The sequence below is a fragment of the Phyllobates terribilis genome, unplaced genomic scaffold (genome assembly GCF_046119375.1).
Source record: "Phyllobates terribilis strain yellow unplaced genomic scaffold, ASM4611937v1 Scaffold_1031__1_contigs__length_461108, whole genome shotgun sequence".
In the NCBI taxonomy this organism is placed as follows: Eukaryota; Metazoa; Chordata; class Amphibia; order Anura; family Dendrobatidae; genus Phyllobates; species Phyllobates terribilis.
In genome coordinates this window covers 250,651-271,788 of record NW_027363791.1, presented here as the reverse complement: position 1 = coordinate 271,788, position 21,138 = coordinate 250,651, and the positions used below count along the sequence as shown (strand labels likewise).

The window sequence follows — 21,138 nt, the reverse complement described above, 5'->3', positions numbered from 1 at the left end:
AGCAGAAGGAGACAACGTTTCAGAAAAGGCATTGTAGCAAACCAAAAAAGAAATTTTAAGCGCAGCAGAGTAACCAGCGCACATACCTGTTAGCTCAGGTGAGTTTAAAAGGCTGCTGTTGATAACAAGGGCATTTGCTAAATAGATGGTGTGTGTGCAACAATATACTGAAAGGTCAATTATATTGTGCAGCTTATCTCACCACCTGTAGTTATTTAGGTGAAAGCTCCAAAATGCTTGCCTAATATGTCTGTTTATCCAAAAGGAAGTAAAAAGGGAGAGCTAGAAAGATAGCATTGCATCACATTACATGGCAATGCAATGCACAGTTGCTGAAGTTGAACCAAAATGAGCTTGTAATCTGGCTTCTGCAACTTTGAACATGAAAAATCCAATGAGGAGAAGAAAAGCAAAGCCAAAGAGTCCATCCCCAAATCCGACAAACAAGCAAAATGAACAAAAAACATTGAATTCAATTCTTTCTGATTTTAGAAACTGCATTAAAGAAGGGGTGCACCGGTCCTGGAGATACTGCAATACCAGGTCAATGCGTGGAGTGGACAGAGCAAGCTCTTTTTCCATCTCCCTGTTCTAAAAATCCATTTAATATATGGTCCCCAGATAGGGGACGTATCAGATATTAAACTGATAAGAACAGATTTTTTTTTTTTATCGAAAGCCCGAATTCGTGTACAAAACCCGAGTGCGCTTAAAAAAGTGACAAGTGCCACAAAAAAAGTGCACTAGGATGCTGGTCTTCTTGAAACCCTCTCCAAAAGGAGAAGGGTCCCCCAAACCATTCCCCGTCCCTCCGAGCCAGAAGGCCACAGCGAGGAACAGGGACAAATAGCCACCTCCAGCCGGAGCCAGAGGCGACCCAATCTTACCCCCAGCACCTGCCCGAGTTCTCACCCGAGCAAGGCACTGGGAGCCAAAGACTGTGCTCCCCTCCCGGAAGAGGGGAGCCAACAACGCTCTCCTCCAGAAAGAGGAGAGCCAGGGGGGTTCAGGGGGGAGCGGAACCTGATGGCCACACACTCCCCCCCTAGACCTGCCAAGAGAGGAACCCGTAAGGGAACCGCATCCCGACAAAATCCTAGTAAGGACGTGGACACACGTGAAAAAGTGGACACACAGTGACAAAAAAATTAAATAAATAGTGAAGGTTTCACAGTATAATACTGCCCGGACCTTCGACCGGGAATTGAAAAATTCCCCATCCTAAGGCCAGAAGGCCCGGAATAAGGGTGTGTGTGAAGAAAGAAATATTGAAGTGCTAGTGCAAATGTGCCTTAAACTCAAGTGGGGTTCCCAATCCCAGTGAGTTGAGGCACCCCAGGGTCACCACTCCTGGGGCACTTCACACTTCGGGCTTTCGATCTTCCCCGACCCAATGGCGTCGATCCTGGGGGGCCATGCTTTCCACCAGATGACTATATTAGCCACCTGGCGTACTAACAAGCGCCTAAACCCCAGTGTGCATAATGTATCAATCTACTAGGGCGGCCAACATCCAAAACCGCCTTTTCGAAAGATACTACACTTGATCTTAGCCAAAAGGCCGAGAAGCGATAACCAGAATTGGTTTCAAACTACGGAGCCACCCAAGGATCCTGAAAAGTCCATTTGTGGAGATGAGCTCCTGGACTCCCGTTAAGAAGACATGTTGTCAACCTCTAGATCCCTTACATGCCTGCACTTTTCGGCTTGCTGCTGCTGCAATCCACGCGTTTTAGATCTGCATAACTCCACCTCTTTAAACACAGCACCTTCACCCCCTGCTGTTCCCACCCGCCTCAACACCGTTGGAAGGGAGGAGAACCAATTAAGGCGGGGGGTGGGGTGGAACGAGCAGCTGTCTACCCTTAGCAGGAGGGCTCCTGATTACATACCTCTCCTGCTGCTGCTGCTGCTGGCTGTCCAGCAGCAGACTGAAGGTGGCTGCTGCTGTGCACAGGTATATAAAGGCTCAGAGCCTATTATGACACGCGCAGCCAGCGTTCCATTGCCACATTCCATCTACTGCAGGCAGGATACCTGGCTGGCTGAATGTCGCTGAGAAGCTCACAGAGACCGCCATAAGCAACAGTTTAACAGAATGCCACAGACTAATCAACCAAACTTTTTGGGTTGGGTTCTCTTTTATAGTCTGCAGGCATTAAATGAAAGAAGTCAGTGTTCCAGCAGAAGGAGACAACGTTTCAGAAAAGGCATTGTAGCAAACCAAAAAAGAAATTTTAAGCGCAGCAGAGTAACCAGCGCACATACCTGTTAGCTCAGGTGAGTTTAAAAGGCTGCTGTTGATAACAAGGGCATTTGCTAAATAGATGGTGTGTGTGCAACAATATACTGAAAGGTCAATTATATTGTGCAGCTTATCTCACCACCTGTAGTTATTTAGGTGAAAGCTCCAAAATGCTTGCCTAATATGTCTGTTTATCCAAAAGGAAGTAAAAAGGGAGAGCTAGAAAGATAGCATTGCATCACATTACATGGCAATGCAATGCACAGTTGCTGAAGTTGAACCAAAATGAGCTTGTAATCTGGCTTCTGCAACTTTGAACATGAAAAATCCAATGAGGAGAAGAAAAGCAAAGCCAAAGAGTCCATCCCCAAATCCGACAAACAAGCAAAATGAACAAAAAACATTGAATTCAATTCTTTCTGATTTTAGAAACTGCATTAAAGAAGGGGTGCACCGGTCCTGGAGATACTGCAATACCAGGTCAATGCGTGGAGTGGACAGAGCAAGCTCTTTTTCCATCTCCCTGTTCTAAAAATCCATTTAATATATGGTCCCCAGATAGGGGACGTATCAGATATTAAACTGATAAGAACAGATTTTTTTTTTTTATCGAAAGCCCGAATTCGTGTACAAAACCCGAGTGCGCTTAAAAAAGTGACAAGTGCCACAAAAAAAGTGCACTAGGATGCTGGTCTTCTTGAAACCCTCTCCAAAAGGAGAAGGGTCCCCCAAACCATTCCCCGTCCCTCCGAGCCAGAAGGCCACAGCGAGGAACAGGGACAAATAGCCACCTCCAGCCGGAGCCAGAGGCGACCCAATCTTACCCCCAGCACCTGCCCGAGTTCTCACCCGAGCAAGGCACTGGGAGCCAAAGACTGTGCTCCCCTCCCGGAAGAGGGGAGCCAACAACGCTCTCCTCCAGAAAGAGGAGAGCCAGGGGGGTTCAGGGGGGAGCGGAACCTGATGGCCACACACTCCCCCCCTAGACCTGCCAAGAGAGGAACCCGTATGGGAACCGCATCCCGACAAAATCCTAGTAAGGACGTGGACACACGTGAAAAAGTGGACACACAGTGACAAAAAAATTAAATAAATAGTGAAGGTTTCACAGTATAATACTGCCCGGACCTTCGACCGGGAATTGAAAAATTCCCCATCCTAAGGCCAGAAGGCCCGGAATAAGGGTGTGTGTGAAGAAAGAAATATTGAAGTGCTAGTGCAAATGTGCCTTAAACTCAAGTGGGGTTCCCAATCCCAGTGAGTTGAGGCACCCCAGGGTCACCACTCCTGGGGCACTTCACACTTCGGGCTTTCGATCTTCCCCGACCCAATGGCGTCGATCCTGGGGGGCCATGCTTTCCACCAGATGACTATATTAGCCACCTGGCGTACTAACAAGCGCCTAAACCCCAGTGTGCATAATGTATCAATCTACTAGGGCGGCCAACATCCAAAACCGCCTTTTCGAAAGATACTACACTTGATCTTAGCCAAAAGGCCGAGAAGCGATAACCAGAATTGGTTTCAAACTACGGAGCCACCCAAGGATCCTGAAAAGTCCATTTGTGGAGATGAGCTCCTGGACTCCCGTTAAGAAGACATGTTGTCAACCTCTAGATCCCTTACATGCCTGCACTTTTCGGCTTGCTGCTGCTGCAATCCACGCGTTTTAGATCTGCATAACTCCACCTCTTTAAACACAGCACCTTCACCCCCTGCTGTTCCCACCCGCCTCAACACCGTTGGAAGGGAGGAGAACCAATTAAGGCGGGGGGTGGGGTGGAACGAGCAGCTGTCTACCCTTAGCAGGAGGGCTCCTGATTACATACCTCTCCTGCTGCTGCTGCTGCTGGCTGTCCAGCAGCAGACTGAAGGTGGCTGCTGCTGTGCACAGGTATATAAAGGCTCAGAGCCTATTATGACACGCGCAGCCAGCGTTCCATTGCCACATTCCATCTACTGCAGGCAGGATACCTGGCTGGCTGAATGTCGCTGAGAAGCTCACAGAGACCGCCATAAGCAACAGTTTAACAGAATGCCACAGACTAATCAACCAAACTTTTTGGGTTGGGTTCTCTTTTATAGTCTGCAGGCATTAAATGAAAGAAGTCAGTGTTCCAGCAGAAGGAGACAACGTTTCAGAAAAGGCATTGTAGCAAACCAAAAAAGACATTTTAAGCGCAGCAGAGTAACCAGCGCACATACCTGTTAGCTCAGGTGAGTTTAAAAGGCTGCTGTTGATAACAAGGGCATTTGCTAAATAGATGGTGTGTGTGCAACAATATACTGAAAGGTCAATTATATTGTGCAGCTTATCTCACCACCTGTAGTTATTTAGGTGAAAGCTCCAAAATGCTTGCCTAATATGTCTGTTTATCCAAAAGGAAGTAAAAAGGGAGAGCTAGAAAGATAGCATTGCATCACATTACATGGCAATGCAATGCACAGTTGCTGAAGTTGAACCAAAATGAGCTTGTAATCTGGCTTCTGCAACTTTGAACATGAAAAATCCAATGAGGAGAAGAAAAGCAAAGCCAAAGAGTCCATCCCCAAATCCGACAAACAAGCAAAATGAACAAAAAACATTGAATTCAATTCTTTCTGATTTTAGAAACTGCATTAAAGAAGGGGTGCACCGGTCCTGGAGATACTGCAATACCAGGTCAATGCGTGGAGTGGACAGAGCAAGCTCTTTTTCCATCTCCCTGTTCTAAAAATCCATTTAATATATGGTCCCCAGATAGGGGACGTATCAGATATTAAACTGATAAGAACAGATACTACACTTGATCTTAGCCAAAAGGCCGAGAAGCGATAACCAGAATTGGTTTCAAACTACGGAGCCACCCAAGGATCCTGAAAAGTCCATTTGTGGAGATGAGCTCCTGGACTCCCGTTAAGAAGACATGTTGTCAACCTCTAGATCCCTTACATGCCTGCACTTTTCGGCTTGCTGCTGCTGCAATCCACGCGTTTTAGATCTGCATAACTCCACCTCTTTAAACACAGCACCTTCACCCCCTGCTGTTCCCACCCGCCTCAACACCGTTGGAAGGGAGGAGAACCAATTAAGGCGGAGGGTGGGGTGGAACGAGCAGCTGTCTACCCTTAGCAGGAGGGCTCCTGATTACATACCTCTCCTGCTGCTGCTGCTGCTGGCTGTCCAGCAGCAGACTGAAGGTGGCTGCTGCTGTGCACAGGTATATAAAGGCTCAGAGCCTATTATGACACGCGCAGCCAGCGTTCCATTGCCACATTCCATCTACTGCAGGCAGGATACCTGGCTGGCTGAATGTCGCTGAGAAGCTCACAGAGACCGCCATAAGCAACAGTTTAACAGAATGCCACAGACTAATCAACCAAACTTTTTGGGTTGGGTTCTCTTTTATAGTCTGCAGGCATTAAATGAAAGAAGTCAGTGTTCCAGCAGAAGGAGACAACGTTTCAGAAAAGGCATTGTAGCAAACCAAAAAAGAAATTTTAAGCGCAGCAGAGTAACCAGCGCACATACCTGTTAGCTCAGGTGAGTTTAAAAGGCTGCTGTTGATAACAAGGGCATTTGCTAAATAGATGGTGTGTGTGCAACAATATACTGAAAGGTCAATTATATTGTGCAGCTTATCTCACCACCTGTAGTTATTTAGGTGAAAGCTCCAAAATGCTTGCCTAATATGTCTGTTTATCCAAAAGGAAGTAAAAAGGGAGAGCTAGAAAGATAGCATTGCATCACATTACATGGCAATGCAATGCACAGTTGCTGAAGTTGAACCAAAATGAGCTTGTAATCTGGCTTCTGCAACTTTGAACATGAAAAATCCAATGAGGAGAAGAAAAGCAAAGCCAAAAAGTCCATCCCCAAATCCGACAAACAAGCAAAATGAACAAAAAACATTGAATTCAATTCTTTCTGATTTTAGAAACTGCATTAAAGAAGGGGTGCACCGGTCCTGGAGATACTGCAATACCAGGTCAATGCGTGGAGTGGACAGAGCAAGCTCTTTTTCCATCTCCCTGTTCTAAAAATCCATTTAATATATGGTCCCCAGATAGGGGACGTATCAGATATTAAACTGATAAGAACAGATACTACACTTGATCTTAGCCAAAAGGCCGAGAAGCGATAACCAGAATTGGTTTCAAACTACGGAGCCACCCAAGGATCCTGAAAAGTCCATTTGTGGAGATGAGCTCCTGGACTCCCGTTAAGAAGACATGTTGTCAACCTCTAGATCCCTTACATGCCTGCACTTTTCGGCTTGCTGCTGCTGCAATCCACGCGTTTTAGATCTGCATAACTCCACCTCTTTAAACACAGCACCTTCACCCCCTGCTGTTCCCACCCGCCTCAACACCGTTGGAAGGGAGGAGAACCAATTAAGGCGGGGGGTGGGGTGGAACGAGCAGCTGTCTACCCTTAGCAGGAGGGCTCCTGATTACATACCTCTCCTGCTGCTGCTGCTGGCTGTCCAGCAGCAGACTGAAGGTGGCTGCTGCTGTGCACAGGTATATAAAGGCTCAGAGCCTATTATGACACGCGCAGCCAGCGTTCCATTGCCACATTCCATCTACTGCAGGCAGGATACCTGGCTGGCTGAATGTCGCTGAGAAGCTCACAGAGACCGCCATAAGCAACAGTTTAACAGAATGCCACAGACTAATCAACCAAACTTTTTGGGTTGGGTTCTCTTTTATAGTCTGCAGGCATTAAATGAAAGAAGTCAGTGTTCCAGCAGAAGGAGACAACGTTTCAGAAAAGGCATTGTAGCAAACCAAAAAAGAAATTTTAAGCGCAGCAGAGTAACCAGCGCACATACCTGTTAGCTCAGGTGAGTTTAAAAGGCTGCTGTTGATAACAAGGGCATTTGCTAAATAGATGGTGTGTGTGCAACAATATACTGAAAGGTCAATTATATTGTGCAGCTTATCTCACCACCTGTAGTTATTTAGGTGAAAGCTCCAAAATGCTTGCCTAATATGTCTGTTTATCCAAAAGGAAGTAAAAAGGGAGAGCTAGAAAGATAGCATTGCATCACATTACATGGCAATGCAATGCACAGTTGCTGAAGTTGAACCAAAATGAGCTTGTAATCTGGCTTCTGCAACTTTGAACATGAAAAATCCAATGAGGAGAAGAAAAGCAAAGCCAAAGAGTCCATCCCCAAATCCGACAAACAAGCAAAATGAACAAAAAACATTGAATTCAATTCTTTCTGATTTTAGAAACTGCATTAAAGAAGGGGTGCACCGGTCCTGGAGATACTGCAATACCAGGTCAATGCGTGGAGTGGACAGAGCAAGCTCTTTTTCCATCTCCCTGTTCTAAAAATCCATTTAATATATGGTCCCCAGATAGGGGACGTATCAGATATTAAACTGATAAGAACAGATTTTTTTGATTGAAGCTGCATCCAAGGCACTGAAAAATGTGACCGAAGTCACACCAAAACAGCGCACGAGGCGAGGATTCATGTGGACCCTTCCCGGAGGAGAGGGTCCCCAATAAACCATCCCCATCCCTCCGAGCCAGAAGGCCACAGCGAGGGTCAGGGATCTCCGATGCTCTCCCTAGCCGAAGCCGGAGAAGAGCCGTTTTCGTGCTCCCAGCTTCCATCTAGGCTGCCACCCTAGTGGAGCTGGAGCCTGTGTTGGTTTCTCAGCCCAAAGCTGACCGGACCTCCGACCGGGTTTATAAAAATTCCCCTTCCTAGCCCGGAGGCCAGGAATAGGGGGGGTTGCTCAGAAAGTATGATTGGCAAAGGTGCGGCGTGCAACGAAGCCAAGTCTTTCTGGGGTTCCCAGTCCCAGTAAGCTTGGACTCCCACCAGGGCGCCTACTCCTGGGGCACATTGCTCCAAAGCCCTCACACTTACCCAGCCTAGTGACTTCGATCCTGGAGGGCCATGTTTTCCATCAGATAACTCTATGAGCCACCTGGCGTACTAACAAGTGCACCAAACCAGTGTGTAATATGCATCAATTTACTAGGGCAGCCCAAGGACAAAACTGCCTTTTCAAAAGATACTACACTTGATCTTAGCCAAAAGGCCGAGAAGCGATAACCAGAATTTTTTTCAAACTACGGAGCCACCCAAGGATCCTGAAAAGTCCATTTGTGGAGATGAGCTCCTGGACTCCCGTTAAGAAGACATGTTGTCAACCTCTAGATCCCTTACATGCCTGCACTTTTCGGCTTGCTGCTGCTGCAATCCACGCGTTTTAGATCTGCATAACTCCACCTCTTTAAACACAGCACCTTCACCCCCTGCTGTTCCCACCCGCCTCAACACCGTTGGAAGGGAGGAGAACCAATTAAGGCGGGGGGTGGGGTGGAACGAGCAGCTGTCTACCCTTAGCAGGAGGGCTCCTGATTACATACCTCTCCTGCTGCTGCTGCTGCTGGCTGTCCAGCAGCAGACTGAAGGTGGCTGCTGCTGTGCACAGGTATATAAAGGCTCAGAGCCTATTATGACACGCGCAGCCAGCGTTCCATTGCCACATTCCATCTACTGCAGGCAGGATACCTGGCTGGCTGAATGTCGCTGAGAAGCTCACAGAGACCGCCATAAGCAACAGTTTAACAGAATGCCACAGACTAATCAACCAAACTTTTTGGGTTGGGTTCTCTTTTATAGTCTGCAGGCATTAAATGAAAGAAGTCAGTGTTCCAGCAGAAGGAGACAACGTTTCAGAAAAGGCATTGTAGCAAACCAAAAAAGAAATTTTAAGCGCAGCAGAGTAACCAGCTCACATACCTGTTAGCTCAGGTGAGTTTAAAAGGCTGCTGTTGATAACAAGGGCATTTGCTAAATAGATGGTGTGTGTGCAACAATATACTGAAAGGTCAATTATATTGTGCAGCTTATCTCACCACCTGTAGTTATTTAGGTGAAAGCTCCAAAATGCTTGCCTAATATGTCTGTTTATCCAAAAGGAAGTAAAAAGGGAGAGCTAGAAAGATAGCATTGCATCACATTACATGGCAATGCAATGCACAGTTGCTGAAGTTGAACCAAAATGAGCTTGTAATCTGGCTTCTGCAACTTTGAACATGAAAAATCCAATGAGGAGAAGAAAAGCAAAGCCAAAGAGTCCATCCCCAAATCCGACAAACAAGCAAAATGAACAAAAAACATTGAATTCAATTCTTTCTGATTTTAGAAACTGCATTAAAGAAGGGGTGCACCGGTCCTGGTGATACTGCAATACCAGGTCAATGCGTGGAGTGGACAGAGCAAGCTCTTTTTCCATCTCCCTGTTCTAAAAATCCATTTAATATATGGTCCCCAGATAGGGGACGTATCAGATATTAAACTGATAAGAACAGATTTTTTTTTTTTTTTTTTTTTTTTTTTTCCAAACACTCAGAAATTAAGTTTTATAATCTTAAATCATATATCACTAAACTCAAGATTTTAGTTCCATCATCGTGTTTAGATATTATATTTATATTTTTTCATTTGAATTAATATATATAAAGTTAAACATAACAATTCCTTTACAGTTTCAACAGTTTCCAAACAAATCACAACTGACATTACTTCACCCGGTTTCCCAAACTAAATATCCCCTTTTTCCCTTTTACTTTCCTCCCAACAAAACCCCTTAACTTCTTTTCTTCCTCCTCATGCTCTAACCGCATCTGTTCCCAATCATACTCTTCCTCATCATCTCTGAAAGTCACCACCTTCTCCAAAACTTTACCCTTTTCCTCTTTTACTTCTTTCTTTTCACCAGATACTTTCCTTGATCCACAATTTTCCTGTACCATTACCTTTTTCTTCACCTTTAAACTTTCAACTTCTTTTCCCTGCTTATTCTCCTCTATAATTATCGCATCAACTTCCTTCTTCATTTTATCACCAATATCTTCCTTTTGTCCTCCAAAGTTCTTTTCAAAAGTTCCTTTGCTGCTTTCCATGTAACAATACCCAGAACTCCCGTTTACCATAATCCTCCCATTATGCAAATTTTCTTCTCCTGTTGTCCACACCAAAAAACGTCTCTTTCCGTTCCAAATACCAACTTTGTTCCTGTATAATTTCTGAAACTTTACCATCTTACATTTAGATTCCAAAAAAACCATTATCTCCTCTATTTCCACAAACGGATTGTCCATGTAAATTATCACACTCTTCGGTTTCCCCATGAATGATGCACTTACTTCAATTTTCCCAGAATCCTCTTCACTCCAGCATTTGAAAAAATGAATGCACTTTTCCTCAGAAACTAGAGTCACATCACAAACTTTACCTTGCTTTATTTCTTGCATACAGTAGATATCCTTCTCCAAAACTTCATGTTTCCTCAAAATTTCCAGAATCCATTTTTCTTCCAAAAAAGTTTCTTCCGTCTCCCGTTTCACAAAAAAAAGTAAGCATCTCTTCTTTTTCCAAAACTCCATCTCAACAATCCGTTTTCCTTCCGTTTTTCCTTTTAATCCTCCAAATGTTGCCACCACAGCTATGTGTGGCGACAGTTGCCCCCCACAGCTATGTGTGGTGACAAGGTGATCGCCTCTCGTTGCCCAGGGACTAATCCGACTCCCTAATAGCAGCAGGGGGGTTTAGCTCCACCGATGAGTGTAGCGATCCCCCCAGGCCAAGGAGCCGGGTACCCCAAGCACCTCCCAGTCAAGACCAAGGCAGCAACCGCTAGATCACTGCACTTGATCTTAGCCAAAAGGCCGAGAAGCGATAACCAGAATTGGTTTCAAACTACGGAGCCACCCAAGGATCCTGAAAAGTCCATTTGTGGAGATGAGCTCCTGGACTCCCGTTAAGAAGACATGTTGTCAACCTCTAGATCCCTTACATGCCTGCACTTTTCGGCTTGCTGCTGCTGCAATCCACGCGTTTTAGATCTGCATAACTCCACCTCTTTAAACACAGCACCTTCACCCCCTGCTGTTCCCACCCGCCTCAACACCGTTGGAAGGGAGGAGAACCAATTAAGGCGGGGGGTGGGGTGGAACGAGCAGCTGTCTACCATTAGCAGGAGGGCTCCTGATTACATACCTCTCCTGCTGCTGCTGCTGCTGGCTGTCCAGCAGCAGACTGAAGGTGGCTGCTGCTGTGCACAGGTATATAAAGGCTCAGAGCCTATTATGACACGCGCAGCCAGCGTTCCATTGCCACATTCCATCTACTGCAGGCAGGATACCTGGCTGGTTGAATGTCGCTGAGAAGCTCACAGAGACCGCCATAAGCAACAGTTTAACAGAATGCCACAGACTAATCAACCAAACTTTTTGGGTTGGGTTCTCTTTTATAGTCTGCAGGCATTAAATGAAAGAAGTCAGTGTTCCAGCAGAAGGAGACAACGTTTCAGAAAAGGCATTGTAGCAAACCAAAAAAGAAATTTTAAGCGCAGCAGAGTAACCAGCGCACATACCTGTTAGCTCAGGTGAGTTTAAAAGGCTGCTGTTGATAACAAGGGGATTTGCTAAATAGATGGTGTGTGTGCAACAATATACTGAAAGGTCAATTATATTGTGCAGCTTATCTCACCACCTGTAGTTATTTAGGTGAAAGCTCCAAAATGCTTGCCTAATATGTCTGTTTATCCAAAAGGAAGTAAAAAGGGAGAGCTAGAAAGATAGCATTGCATCACATTACATGGCAATGCAATGCACAGTTGCTGAAGTTGAACCAAAATGAGCTTGTAATCTGGCTTCTGCAACTTTGAACATGAAAAATCCAATGAGGAGAAGAAAAGCAAAGCCAAAGAGTCCATCCCCAAATCCGACAAACAAGCAAAATGAACAAAAAACATTGAATTCAATTCTTTCTGATTTTAGAAACTGCATTAAAGAAGGGGTGCACCGGTCCTGGAGATACTGCAATACCAGGTCAATGCGTGGAGTGGACAGAGCAAGCTCTTTTTCCATCTCCCTGTTCTAAAAATCCATTTAATATATGGTCCCCAGATAGGGGACGTATCAGATATTAAACTGATAAGAACAGATTTTTTTTTTTTTTTTTTTTTCGAAAGCCCGAATTCGTGTACAAAACCCGAGTGCGCTTAAAAAAGTGACAAGTGCCACAAAAAAAGTGCACTAGGATGCTGGTCTTCTTGAAACCCTCTCCAAAAGGAGAAGGGTCCCCCAAACCATTCCCCGTCCCTCCGAGCCAGAAGGCCACAGCGAGGAACAGGGACAAATAGCCACCTCCAGCCGGAGCCAGAGGCGACCCAATCTTACCCCCAGCACCTGCCCGAGTTCTCACCCGAGCAAGGCACTGGGAGCCAAAGACTGTGCTCCCCTCCCGGAAGAGGGGAGCCAACAACGCTCTCCTCCCGAAAGAGGAGAGCCAGGGGGGTTCAGGGGGGAGCGGAACCTGATGGCCACACACTCCCCCCCTAGACCTGCCAAGAGAGGAACCCGTAAGGGAACCGCATCCCGACAAAATCCTAGTAGGACGTGACACACGTGAATAAGTGGACACACAGTGACAAAGAAATTAAATAAATAGTGAAGGTTTCACAGTATAATACTGCCCGGACCTTCGACCGGGAATTGAAAAATTCCCCATCCTAAGGCCAGAAGGCCCGGAATAAGGGTGTGTGCGAAGAAAGAAAATTTAAAGTGCTTGTGCAAATGTGCCATAAACTCAAGTGGGGTTCCCAATCCCAGTGAGTTAAGGCACCCCAGGGTCACCACTCCTGGGGCACTTCACACTTCAGGCTTTCGATCTTCCCCGGCCCAATGGCGTCGATCCTGGGGGGCCATGCTTTCCACCAGATGACTATATTAGCCACCTGGCGTACTAACAAGCGCCTAAACCCCAGTGTGCATAATGTATCAATCTACTAGGGCGGCCAACATCCAAAACCGCCTTTTCGAAAGATACTACACTTGATCTTAGCCAAAAGGCCGAGAAGCGATAACCAGAATTGGTTTCAAACTACGGAGCCACCCAAGGATCCTGAAAAGTCCATTTGTGGAGATGAGCTCCTGGACTCCCGTTAAGAAGACATGTTGTCAACCTCTAGATCCCTTACATGCCTGCACTTTTCGGCTTGCTGCTGCTGCAATCCACGCGTTTTAGATCTGCATAACTCCACCTCTTTAAACACAGCACCTTCACCCCCTGCTGTTCCCACCCGCCTCAACACCGTTGGAAGGGAGGAGAACCAATTAAGGCGGGGGGTGGGGTGGAACGAGCAGCTGTCTACCCTTAGCAGGAGGGCTCCTGATTACATACCTCTCCTGCTGCTGCTGCTGCTGGCTGTCCAGCAGCAGACTGAAGGTGGCTGCTGCTGTGCACAGGTATATAAAGGCTCAGAGCCTATTATGACACGCGCAGCCAGCGTTCCATTGCCACATTCCAACTACTGCAGGCAGGATACCTGGCTGGCTGAATGTCGCTGAGAAGCTCACAGAGACCGCCATAAGCAACAGTTTAACAGAATGCCACAGACTAATCAACCAAACTTTTTGGGTTGGGTTCTCTTTTATAGTCTGCAGGCATTAAATGAAAGAAGTCAGTGTTCCAGCAGAAGGAGACAACGTTTCAGAAAAGGCATTGTAGCAAACCAAAAAAGACATTTTAAGCGCAGCAGAGTAACCAGCGCACATACCTGTTAGCTCAGGTGAGTTTAAAAGGCTGCTGTTGATAACAAGGGCATTTGCTAAATAGATGGTGTGTGTGCAACAATATACTGAAAGGTCAATTATATTGTGCAGCTTATCTCACCACCTGTAGTTATTTAGGTGAAAGCTCCAAAATGCTTGCCTAATATGTCTGTTTATCCAAAAGGAAGTAAAAAGGGAGAGCTAGAAAGATAGCATTGCATCACATTACATGGCAATGCAATGCACAGTTGCTGAAGTTGAACCAAAATGAGCTTGTAATCTGGCTTCTGCAACTTTGAACATGAAAAATCCAATGAGGAGAAGAAAAGCAAAGCCAAAGAGTCCATCCCCAAATCCGACAAACAAGCAAAATGAACAAAAAACATTGAATTCAATTCTTTCTGATTTTAGAAACTGCATTAAAGAAGGGGTGCACCGGTCCTGGAGATACTGCAATACCAGGTCAATGCGTGGAGTGGACAGAGCAAGCTCTTTTTCCATCTCCCTGTTCTAAAAATCCATTTAATATATGGTCCCCAGATAGGGGACGTATCAGATATTAAACTGATAAGAACAGATAGTACACTTGATCTTAGCCAAAAGGCCGAGAAGCGATAACCAGAATTGGTTTCAAACTACGGAGCCACCCAAGGATCCTGAAAAGTCCATTTGTGGAGATGAGCTCCTGGACTCCCGTTAAGAAGACATGTTGTCAACCTCTAGATCCCTTACATGCCTGCACTTTTCGGCTTGCTGCTGCTGCAATCCACGCGTTTTAGATCTGCATAACTCCACCTCTTTAAACACAGCACCTTCACCCCCTGCTGTTCCCACCCGCCTCAACACCGTTGGAAGGGAGGAGAACCAATTAAGGCGGGGGGTGGGGTGGAACGAGCAGCTGTCTACCCTTAGCAGGAGGGCTCCTGATTACATACCTCTCCTGCTGCTGCTGCTGCTGGCTGTCCAGCAGCAGACTGAAGGTGGCTGCTGCTGTGCACAGGTATATAAAGGCTCAGAGCCTATTATGACACGCGCAGCCAGCGTTCCATTGCCACATTCCATCTACTGCAGGCAGGATACCTGGCTGGCTGAATGTCGCTGAGAAGCTCACAGAGACCGCCATAAGCAACAGTTTAACAGAATGCCACAGACTAATCAACCAAACTTTTTGGGTTGGGTTCTCTTTTATAGTCTGCAGGCATTAAATGAAAGAAGTCAGTGTTCCAGCAGAAGGAGACAACGTTTCAGAAAAGGCATTGTAGCAAACCAAAAAAGAAATTTTAAGCGCAGCAGAGTAACCAGCGCACATACCTGTTAGCTCAGGTGAGTTTAAAAGGCTGCTGTTGATAACAAGGGCATTTGCTAAATAGATGGTGTGTGTGCAACAATATACTGAAAGGTCAATTATATTGTGCAGCTTATCTCACCACCTGTAGTTATTTAGGTGAAAGCTCCAAAATGCTTGCCTAATATGTCTGTTTATCCAAAAGGAAGTAAAAAGGGAGAGCTAGAAAGATAGCATTGCATCACATTACATGGCAATGCAATGCACAGTTGCTGAAGTTGAACCAAAATGAGCTTGTAATCTGGCTTCTGCAACTTTGAACATGAAAAATCCAATGAGGAGAAGAAAAGCAAAGCCAAAGAGTCCATCCCCAAATCCGACAAACAAGCAAAATGAACAAAAAACATTGAATTCAATTCTTTCTGATTTTAGAAACTGCATTAAAGAAGGGGTGCACCGGTCCTGGAGATACTGCAATACCAGGTCAATGCGTGGAGTGGACAGAGCAAGCTCTTTTTCCATCTCCCTGTTCTAAAAATCCATTTAATATATGGTCCCCAGATAGGGGACGTATCAGATATTAAACTGATAAGAACAGATAGTACACTTGATCTTAGCCAAAAGGCCGAGAAGCGATAACCAGAATTGGTTTCAAACTACGGAGCCACCCAAGGATCCTGAAAAGTCCATTTGTGGAGATGAGCTCCTGGACTCCCGTTAAGAAGACATGTTGTCAACCTCTAGATCCCTTACATGCCTGCACTTTTCGGCTTGCTGCTGCTGCAATCCACGCGTTTTAGATCTGCATAACTCCACCTCTTTAAACACAGCAACTTCACCCCCTGCTGTTCCCACCCGCCTCAACACCGTTGGAAGGGAGGAGAACCAATTAAGGCGGGGGGTGGGGTGGAACGAGCAGCTGTCTACCCTTAGCAGGAGGGCTCCTGATTACATACCTCTCCTGCTGCTGCTGCTGCTGGCTGTCCAGCAGCAGACTGAAGGTGGCTGCTGCTGTGCACAGGTATATAAAGGCTCAGAGCCTATTATGACACGCGCAGCCAGCGTTCCATTGCCACATTCCATCTACTGCAGGCAGGATACCTGGCTGGCTGAATGTCGCTGAGAAGCTCACAGAGACCGCCATAAGCAACAGTTTAACAGAATGCCACAGACTAATCAACCAAACTTTTTGGGTTGGGTTCTCTTTTATAGTCTGCAGGCATTAAATGAAAGAAGTCAGTGTTCCAGCAGAAGGAGACAACGTTTCAGAAAAGGCATTGTAGCAAACCAAAAAAGAAATTTTAAGCGCAGCAGAGTAACCAGCGCACATACCTGTTAGCTCAGGTGAGTTTAAAAGGCTGCTGTTGATAACAAGGGCATTTGCTAAATAGATGGTGTGTGTGCAACAATATACTGAAAGGTCAATTATATTGTGCAGCTTATCTCACCACCTGTAGTTATTTAGGTGAAAGCTCCAAAATGCTTGCCTAATATGTCTGTTTATCCAAAAGGAAGTAAAAAGGGAGAGCTAGAAAGATAGCATTGCATCACATTACATGGCAATGCAATGCACAGTTGCTGAAGTTGAACCAAAATGAGCTTGTAATCTGGCTTCTGCAACTTTGAACATGAAAAATCCAATGAGGAGAAGAAAAGCAAAGCCAAAGAGTCCATCCCCAAATCCGACAAACAAGCAAAATGAACAAAAAACATTGAATTCAATTCTTTCTGATTTTAGAAACTGCATTAAAGAAGGGGTGCACCGGTCCTGGAGATACTGCAATACCAGGTCAATGCGTGGAGTGGACAGAGCAAGCTCTTTTTCCATCTCCCTGTTCTAAAAATCCATTTAATATATGGTCCCCAGATAGGGGACGTATCAGATATTAAACTGATAAGAACAGATACTACACTTGATCTTAGCCAAAAGGCCGAGAAGCGATAACCAGAATTGGTTTCAAACTACGGAGCCACCCAAGGATCCTGAAAAGTCCATTTGTGGAGATGAGCTCCTGGACTCCCGTTAAGAAGACATGTTGTCAACCTCTAGATCCCTTACATGCCTGCACTTTTCGGCTTGCTGCTGCTGCAATCCACGCGTTTTAGATCTGCATAACTCCACCTCTTTAAACACAGCACCTTCACCCCTTGCTGTTCCCACCCGCCTCAACACCGTTGGAAGGGAGGAGAACCAATTAAGGCGGGGGGTGGGGTGGAACGAGCAGCTGTCTACCCTTAGCAGGAGGGCTCCTGATTACATACCTCTCCTGCTGCTGCTGCTGCTGGCTGTCCAGCAGCAGACTGAAGGTGGCTGCTGCTGTGCACAGGTATATAAAGGCTCAGAGCCTATTATGACACGCGCAGCCAGCGTTCCATTGCCACATTCCATCTACTGCAGGCAGGATACCTGGCTGGCTGAATGTCGCTGAGAAGCTCACAGAGACCGCCATAAGCAACAGTTTAACAGAATGCCACAGACTAATCAACCAAACTTTTTGGGTTGGGTTCTCTTTTATAGTCTGCAGGCATTAAATGAAAGAAGTCAGTGTTCCAGCAGAAGGAGACAACGTTTCAGAAAAGGCATTGTAGCAAACCAAAAAAGAAATTTTAAGCGCAGCAGAGTAACCAGCGCACATACCTGTTAGCTCAGGTGAGTTTAAAAGGCTGCTGTTGATAACAAGGGCATTTGCTAAATAGATGGTGTGTGTGCAACAATATACTGAAAGGTCAATTATATTGTGCAGCTTATCTCACCACCTGTAGTTATTTAGGTGAAAGCTCCAAAATGCTTGCCTAATATGTCTGTTTATCCAAAAGGAAGTAAAAAGGGAGAGCTAGAAAGATAGCATTGCATCACATTACATGGCAATGCAATGCACAGTTGCTGAAGTTGAACCAAAATGAGCTTGTAATCTGGCTTCTGCAACTTTGAACATGAAAAATCCAATGAGGAGAAGAAAAGCAAAGCCAAAGAGTCCATCCCCAAATCCGACAAACAAGCAAAATGAACAAAAAACATTGAATTCAATTCTTTCTGATTTTAGAAACTGCATTAAAGAAGGGGTGCACCGGTCCTGGAGATACTGCAATACCAGGTCAATGCGTGGAGTGGACAGAGCAAGCTCTTTTTCCATCTCCCTGTTCTAAAAATCCATTTAATATATGGTCCCCAGATAGGGGGCGTATCAGATATTAAACTGATAAGAACAGATACTACACTTGATCTTAGCCAAAAGGCCGAGAAGCGATAACCAGAATTGGTTTCAAACTACGGAGCCACCCAAGGATCCTGAAAAGTCCATTTGTGGAGATGAGCTCCTGGACTCCCGTTAAGAAGACATGTTGTCAACCTCTAGATCCCTTACATGCCTGCACTTTTCGGCTTGCTGCTGCTGCAATCCACGCGTTTTAGATCTGCATAACTCCACCTCTTTAAACACAGCACCTTCACCCCCTGCTGTTCCCACCCGCCTCAACACCGTTGGAAGGGAGGAGAACCAATTAAGGCGGGGGGTGGGGTGGAACGAGCAGCTGTCTACCCTTAGCAGGAGGGCTCCTGATTACATACCTCTCCTGCTGCTGCTGCTGCTGGCTGTCCAGCAGCAGACTGAAGGTGGCTGCTGCTGTGCACAGGTATATAAAGGCTCAGAGCCTATTATGACACGCGCAGCCAGCGTTCCATTGCCACATTCCATCTACTGCAGGCAGGATACCTGGCTGGCTGAATGTCGCTGAGAAGCTCACAGAGACCGCCATAAGCAACAGTTTAACAGAATGCCACAGACTAATCAACCAAACTTTTTGGGTTGGGTTCTCTTTTATAGTCTGCAGGCATTAAATGAAAGAAGTCAGTGTTCCAGCAGAAGGAGACAACGTTTCAGAAAAGGCATTGTAGCAAACCAAAAAAGAAATTTTAAGCGCAGCAGAGTAACCAGCGCACATACCTGTTAGCTCAGGTGAGTTTAAAAGGCTGCTGTTGATAACAAGGGCATTTGCTAAATAGATGGTGTGTGTGCAACAATATACTGAAAGGTCAATTATATTGTGCAGCTTATCTCACCACCTGTAGTTATTTAGGTGAAAGCTCCAAAATGCTTGCCTAATATGTCTGTTTATCCAAAAGGAAGTAAAAAGGGAGAGCTAGAAAGATAGCATTGCATCACATTACATGGCAATGCAATGCACAGTTGCTGAAGTTGAACCAAAATGAGCTTGTAATCTGGCTTCTGCAACTTTGAACATGAAAAATCCAATGAGGAGAAGAAAAGCAAAGCCAAAGAGTCCATCCCCAAATCCGACAAACAAGCAAAATGAACAAAAAACTTTGAATTCAATTCTTTCTGATTTTAGAAACTGCATTAAAGAAGGGGTGCACCGGTCCTGGAGATACTGCAATACCAGGTCAATGCGTGGAGTGGACAGAGCAAGCTCTTTTTCCATCTCCCTGTTCTAAAAATCCATTTAATATATGGTCCCCAGATAGGGGACGTATCAGATATTAAACTGATAAGAACAGATACTACACTTGATCTTAGCCAAAAGGCCGAGAAGCGATAACCAGAATTGGTTTCAAACTACGGAGCCACCCAAGGATCCTGAAAAGTCCATTTGTGGAGATGAGCTCCTGGACTCCCGTTAAGAAGACATGTTGTCAACCTCTAGATCCCTTACATGCCTGCACTTTTCGGCTTGCTGCTGCTGCAATCCACGCGTTTTAGATCTGCATAACTCCACCTCTTTAAACACAGCACCTTCACCCCCTGCTGTTCCCACCCGCCTCAACACCGTTGGAAGGGAGGAGAACCAATTAAGGCGGGGGGTGGGGTGGAACGAGCAGCTGTCTACCCTTAGCAGGAGGGCTCCTGATTACATACCTCTCCTGCTGCTGCTGCTGCTGGCTGTCCAGCAGCAGACTGAAGGTGGCTGCTGCTGTGCACAGGTATATAAAGGCTCAGAGCCTATTATGACACGCGCAGCCAGCGTTCCATTGCCACATTCCATCTACTGCAGGCAGGATACCTGGCTGGCTGAATGTCGCTGAGAAGCTCACAGAGACCGCCATAAGCAACAGTTTAACAGAATGCCACAGACTAATCAACCAAACTTTTTGGGTTGGGTTCTCTTTTATAGTCTGCAGGCATTAAATGAAAGAAGTCAGTGTTCCAGCAGAAGGAGACAACGTTTCAGAAAAGGCATTGTAGCAAACCAAAAAAGAAATTTTAAGCGCAGCAGAGTAACCAGCGCACATACCTGTTAGCTCAGGTGAGTTTAAAAGGCTGCTGTTGATAACAAGGGCATTTGCTAAATAGATGGTGTGTGTGCAACAATATACTGAAAGGTCAATTATATTGTGCAGCTTATCTCACCACCTGTAGTTATTTAGGTGAAAGCTCCAAAATGCTTGCCTAATATGTCTGTTTATCCAAAAGGAAGTAAAAAGGGAGAGCTAGAAAGATAGCATTGCATCACATTACATGGCAATGCAATGCACAGTTGCTGAAGTTGAACCAAAATGAGCTTGTAATCTGGCTTCTGCAACTTTGAACATGAAAAATCCAATGAGGAGAAGAAAAGCAAAGCCAAAGAGTCCATCCCCAAATCCGACAAACAAGCAAAATGAACAAAAAACATTGAATTCAATTCTTTCTGATTTTAGAAACTGCATTAAAGAAGGGGTGCACCGGTCCTGGAGATACTGCAATACCAGGTCAATGCGTGGAGTGGACAGAGCAAGCTCGTTTTCCATCTCCCTGTTCTAAAAATCCATTTATTATATGGTCCCCAGATAGGGGACGTATCAGATATTAAACTGATAAGAACAGATTTTTTTTTTTTTTTTTTTTTTTTTAAACCATTCAGTTTAGTTTTTTAGCAAACAGTATGAATTTCTCCAAAATTTGCTACTTAAAACTTCTCATCATCATGGTTCTATTTATTTAGCAGTAGTATAAGACGAAATATAATCACAAGGGAACATCCTTTACGTAACACAAATGCAGAAACTTCAAGGAATCACAAAGAAAAAAATCACTGGTA

The 21,138-nt window shown here is 45.4% G+C and overlaps 12 non-coding genes and 5 pseudogenes across 12 annotated transcripts; all 17 read right to left on the bottom strand.

The window, feature by feature from the left end:
- Nucleotides 1–506: 506 nt before the first annotated feature.
- On the bottom strand, nt 507–690 carry LOC141242210 (U2 spliceosomal RNA). The gene has a single exon (XR_012306853.1). It is a non-coding gene; the product is annotated as a U2 spliceosomal RNA (small nuclear RNA).
- Nucleotides 691–1,481: 791 nt separating this feature from the next.
- LOC141242266 (U2 spliceosomal RNA) lies at nt 1,482–1,573 on the bottom strand (annotated as a pseudogene).
- A 1,115-nt stretch (nt 1,574–2,688) lies between these two features.
- LOC141242209 (U2 spliceosomal RNA) lies at nt 2,689–2,872 on the bottom strand. The gene has a single exon (XR_012306852.1). It is a non-coding gene; the product is annotated as a U2 spliceosomal RNA (small nuclear RNA).
- A 791-nt stretch (nt 2,873–3,663) lies between these two features.
- On the bottom strand, nt 3,664–3,755 carry LOC141242265 (U2 spliceosomal RNA; annotated as a pseudogene).
- A 1,115-nt stretch (nt 3,756–4,870) lies between these two features.
- LOC141242062 (U2 spliceosomal RNA) lies at nt 4,871–5,061 on the bottom strand. Its single transcript, XR_012306711.1, has one exon. It is a non-coding gene; the product is annotated as a U2 spliceosomal RNA (small nuclear RNA).
- Nucleotides 5,062–6,176: 1,115 nt separating this feature from the next.
- LOC141242061 (U2 spliceosomal RNA) lies at nt 6,177–6,367 on the bottom strand. The gene has a single exon (XR_012306710.1). It is a non-coding gene; the product is annotated as a U2 spliceosomal RNA (small nuclear RNA).
- Nucleotides 6,368–7,479: 1,112 nt separating this feature from the next.
- On the bottom strand, nt 7,480–7,662 carry LOC141242199 (U2 spliceosomal RNA). The gene has a single exon (XR_012306843.1). It is a non-coding gene; the product is annotated as a U2 spliceosomal RNA (small nuclear RNA).
- A 524-nt stretch (nt 7,663–8,186) lies between these two features.
- LOC141242246 (U2 spliceosomal RNA) lies at nt 8,187–8,302 on the bottom strand (annotated as a pseudogene).
- A 1,115-nt stretch (nt 8,303–9,417) lies between these two features.
- Nucleotides 9,418–9,617, bottom strand: LOC141242224 (U2 spliceosomal RNA). The gene has a single exon (XR_012306866.1). It is a non-coding gene; the product is annotated as a U2 spliceosomal RNA (small nuclear RNA).
- Nucleotides 9,618–12,055: 2,438 nt separating this feature from the next.
- LOC141242231 (U2 spliceosomal RNA) lies at nt 12,056–12,241 on the bottom strand. The gene has a single exon (XR_012306872.1). It is a non-coding gene; the product is annotated as a U2 spliceosomal RNA (small nuclear RNA).
- Nucleotides 12,242–13,035: 794 nt separating this feature from the next.
- On the bottom strand, nt 13,036–13,127 carry LOC141242264 (U2 spliceosomal RNA; annotated as a pseudogene).
- Nucleotides 13,128–14,242: 1,115 nt separating this feature from the next.
- On the bottom strand, nt 14,243–14,433 carry LOC141242183 (U2 spliceosomal RNA). Its single transcript, XR_012306828.1, has one exon. It is a non-coding gene; the product is annotated as a U2 spliceosomal RNA (small nuclear RNA).
- A 1,115-nt stretch (nt 14,434–15,548) lies between these two features.
- LOC141242182 (U2 spliceosomal RNA) lies at nt 15,549–15,739 on the bottom strand. Its single transcript, XR_012306827.1, has one exon. It is a non-coding gene; the product is annotated as a U2 spliceosomal RNA (small nuclear RNA).
- A 1,115-nt stretch (nt 15,740–16,854) lies between these two features.
- LOC141242060 (U2 spliceosomal RNA) lies at nt 16,855–17,045 on the bottom strand. The gene has a single exon (XR_012306709.1). It is a non-coding gene; the product is annotated as a U2 spliceosomal RNA (small nuclear RNA).
- Nucleotides 17,046–18,160: 1,115 nt separating this feature from the next.
- On the bottom strand, nt 18,161–18,351 carry LOC141242178 (U2 spliceosomal RNA). Its single transcript, XR_012306824.1, has one exon. It is a non-coding gene; the product is annotated as a U2 spliceosomal RNA (small nuclear RNA).
- A 1,115-nt stretch (nt 18,352–19,466) lies between these two features.
- On the bottom strand, nt 19,467–19,657 carry LOC141242059 (U2 spliceosomal RNA). The gene has a single exon (XR_012306708.1). It is a non-coding gene; the product is annotated as a U2 spliceosomal RNA (small nuclear RNA).
- A 1,115-nt stretch (nt 19,658–20,772) lies between these two features.
- LOC141242236 (U2 spliceosomal RNA) lies at nt 20,773–20,984 on the bottom strand (annotated as a pseudogene).
- Nucleotides 20,985–21,138: the final 154 nt, after the last annotated feature.